The sequence below is a fragment of the Triticum aestivum genome, chromosome 7B, assembly GCF_018294505.1.
Source record: "Triticum aestivum cultivar Chinese Spring chromosome 7B, IWGSC CS RefSeq v2.1, whole genome shotgun sequence".
NCBI lineage: Eukaryota > Viridiplantae > Streptophyta > Magnoliopsida > Poales > Poaceae > Triticum > Triticum aestivum.
In genome coordinates this window covers 505938695-505942737 of record NC_057813.1, presented here as the reverse complement: position 1 = coordinate 505942737, position 4043 = coordinate 505938695, and the positions used below count along the sequence as shown (strand labels likewise).

Here is a 4043-nt window from a genome sequence, read left to right as displayed (position 1 = left end):
CTACAAGAAACGGGATGGTCGCCTTTGCGGTTTCGCCTCATCGGATCGATCGGCAAGCAATTCAGGACGCTGCTGTTGTTGCCTTCTTCTCCCAATTTTCAAACTGGTCGCCTTGTCGGATCAATCGTCGCCTCGTCGGATTGATTGCCCACCAACTCCAGGTGCTTCACGACCGCTGCTGTTGTTGCGTTCCTCTCCCAACTTCCAGACTAGTAGCCTTGTCGGATAAATCGTCGCCCCGACGGATTGATATTCCAGGTACTTCACGGCTTCATTCATCAGGATGCTTCACGGCTTCAAAGCACGTAGCCTGCCGCTAGTGAGTTAGATGGATCGTCTAATTGCGAAACATTGAAGCATAATCTCTAATTGATATCTCTTGCCGTGCCATTTTAATTTTATTTTATTCATCTGTTGCATCTTGTGTTTCAATAATATAGATTTAAGTCATCTTGAGAAAATATCAGTCTGGTTCCTATAAATGCAAGAGAAAAGAAAAAAATTAAAATTTTAACTAATAAATTTTATAAATATTTCATTTAAAGAATACTAAAAGAATGATGTTGTTCAAATAAATATTATGCAACCGGGAGTTGAATAGGTATGATTTTTTATATATCCAATTGTTGTGTAAAACATTATATCATATACATTATAATTACTCTTTAGTTCATTTTAGTAACATAGGGACCCATTTTTAATTTCGCACGGGCCCCCCGATTTTGCCGGCCCGGAGCTGTGCCCGAGCAGCGGACACGCGTCCATGGCCACGGCCTCGACGCCGCGGCTATTTAAGCCCCTCCCCTCGCCTCCCGATCTCACCAAGCCCCTTCCCACCCTCCTCTGGTCCCGCATAGCCACTAGCCCAAGTTCGAGGAGCTCCCGTTGCCCTCCATTGCCGCCATGGCCGCCGCTCTGTTCGGCTCAAATTCGAGCACGACAGCCCTCCCCTCCTCCTCCCGACCCCTCCATTGTGTTCCCCTCCTCCCAGAGAGCATCTCCACCCCACCCACTCGTCGCCGGAGCCACCCTAGGGCCGTGCCCCGAAGAGCACCGCCACCTCTGTCCCCTCCCAATTCTGGCGAGCTAGGCCTCCCCCTCCTCCTCTACACAACCAGGGATCCCCTCGAGCACCTAGAAGCCAACCCACATCTCCAGCCCCCACCTACGCCACCGGAGCGCCGAGCCCAACTCCGGCCAGGACCTCTGTCCGCCGCGGCTAGTGCCTCGCCCGTTTCTTAGCTCCTCGGCGTTCGGGCACTTTCTGAATGGGACCGCCTCGGCCCACTGATCTATCCTGTAGGTCGGGCGCCGCAGATGGTGGCCGGTGCCGCCGGCGAGCCTCGTCGGGACCGGCCCGGTCTTCTGTTTTGCGGGCGGCGTCGAGCTGGAGAAGGAGGAGAGGGAGGAGAGAGAGAGGTGCACGGGCCTCGCCAGTCAGCCTCTCAGGAGCCAGCCCCGCGTTGACTCCACCACGCTGACGTGGATAAGTGGAGACGTACTCCTGGTGAGTACGCTTACCCTTAGAGAAAGCGTATTTTCTGAAAACCACTTCTGTCTTATCCACTCAAGGACCCGATTGTGAATATTATTTTTATAGAAAAGTCTCTGATCTTCTGCACCTCATATCTCCGCAACCGTAACTCCGATTTAGGTGATTCCAAAGCCCACTTCTTCGTCTTGTTGAGCCCGAACTTTTGGTATCATTTTCACTATGGTTTGACATACTGGAAATGACCATTTTTCCCTTGCCCCTAATCAGCCCTGTGAGAGCGAACCCTTTCCGGCGATTCTTTCCGCGATCGTTCCGCACTTCTCCCCGGAGCCTTCTTCATCCCCACGCAAGCCACGACCACCATTTGCATGATAGCCATGCAAAAGCATTGGTTTCCAACTTGAATCTGTAACAATTGTTTGATTATTTTGCTACTGCTGTCGTTATTTCGGTTATGCTTATGGATCGGTGTTTACCGTCATGTTTTCTTGCACTCTGTTATTATGTTCTTCATGCTAGTATTATGTTAATATTGGCAATGATTGGTAATAGTACATGTTGTTGATGGTCTTCGGTGCATGACTATCGTCTGTCCCGAGTACCGTTGTTATGCATGTTCCTTTGCACCCAGTTGGTTAAATGCTTGCATGGTAGTTTATCGTTATGTTATTGCATGGTATTTATTGTTGATGCAAGCGGTCATGTTATGCTATGAGTAGTGTTCTAGTTGTGATATTCATGATCGTCAGTATGCCATGATCATCTGGAGAAATGATTAAATGTTGTTGTTATGCTCGTTGATTATGTTGCACCTCCATGGTTATTTTGATATTATGCTCATGCATCATGTTATTTTATCATGGCTCAGCATATTGTATTCAAGTTTAACCGGATTAAATTGAACTTGAACAACTGTTTGCTGAGTCATGGTGCCACCATATCGATCTGATCAGTGCAACCACGCTTACCCTATGGGGGGGGGGTCCTAACTGGGTCTATTGTCATGCCTCTCATCGGTGCCTCCCGCGAGGGAAGGTTATGCGCGGGCGCTACCCTGATCAGGTAGGATGGCGTAAGCCTTGTGTGCCCGTTGTTGAGTATGGATTCTTGTCCCCGTTTGGGAGCGTTTTGCCACGACGGTGGCCGTTGGTGCCTTTGGTAGGCACGGGGCCACCTAGGACTTAGCCCAAAGGGGAGTTGGGCGGAGTGGCCGGGAGAGTGTCATGGCAGTAGGACGGTTTTGTCAGAATGCTTTGGTCCACCTGAATGGGAGTGCGAGGCCAGGGTTCCGTGGTGTGGGTACAGTGTGCTAACCTCTGCAGAGTGTGTGTGTGTTAAATCTATCGATAGCCATGCCCGCGGATATGGGCCCAGTTCGTAGTTGGTCACACTATGGGTCAACAGTAATAGTAATGATGTGCTTAATAACAACCCCGGTTCGATGATGAACGAAGTTGGTTTATATTTATGTGATCGTAAGAGGATCACTGTGGTATCTTGAATACCGACTCGTTGGATATTGTGGTGTTATGCGAGAGTAAAGGGTAAAAGTCAAGCTCCTTGTGGTCATAAATGATTACTACGGTATCGTTAATACCAAGGTTGATTGGATCCTGAGATGATCGTGTGATGTCCGTGATGGTAAGTTTGTGCAGGTGATGGTTACGAGGTAACCCGAGCAGAGTAAGTTGGTGCATGAAAGTTTCATCATGTTGCATGCTAGTCTCATCATGTTCATATGTTTATGCCATGCTCGTATTGTTCTAGCTGTATCATGTTTTTCATGCCATGTTGTTCTGATAGTATCGTGTTCCTCATTGCTTAATAATCTGTAATTGCCATGCTATTGTTTGTCTTGATTGCTTTGGTTGCTGTGAGGTTGCAAGTACATTCAATGTACTAACCTGGCGTGTCATGCCAGTTTGCAGGTCATGCCAGATTTGATTGCTTGTTTGCCATGGATTCCTTGTTTGCGAGCTAGGATAACTGTTCCAGCCAGAGTCCCTGTGGAGTGGAGTTCATCACCGTCGTTGCTGTTCTGCTGCTAGAATTATTACGCTGCTTCGTGATGTTCTGCTGCTTGCATGGAGCAACCGTGGCACGTGTAGTTTCGCCGTGCCGATGTAACCCCCTTGTACCCATATAGATTGCAATAAAGAGCCGATTTGTTCTATGCTAAGTAGTGCCGTATTCCAGAAGACTTCTCCTTGATCTCTGGGCTGGAATATGGGGCGTTCCGGTTTCTCTGAGCTGGGGTGCCACAAAAAGTCATCTTGTGGGGAGCTAAGAATAAGAAAATTAGTAGGGTATTTTATTTTCCCACACAAGACTTCAACATCTCTAAGAATCCCAATTGGTGATATAGTATCTCTATTAGCAAGTTTAATAGTGACATCTATGCCTTCTATTTCAGCAAGCGTTATTTCATCTTTAATTTCTTGATATAAGGAGAAAGGAATAGCACTCACAATAGCACCTAGGTCACATAACCCATGATAACAGTGATCTCCTATCTTAACTGAGACAACAGGCATGCCAACAACTGGTC

The 4043-nt window shown here is 47.7% G+C and overlaps 1 long non-coding RNA gene across 1 annotated transcript; it reads left to right on the top strand.

Annotated features, from left to right (window-relative positions):
• Positions 1–839: 839 nt before the first annotated feature.
• Positions 840–3674, top strand: LOC123161663 (uncharacterized). Its single transcript, XR_006480814.1, has 2 exons — positions 840–1507; positions 3417–3674. It is a non-coding gene; the product is annotated as an uncharacterized lncRNA (long non-coding RNA).
• Positions 3675–4043: the final 369 nt, after the last annotated feature.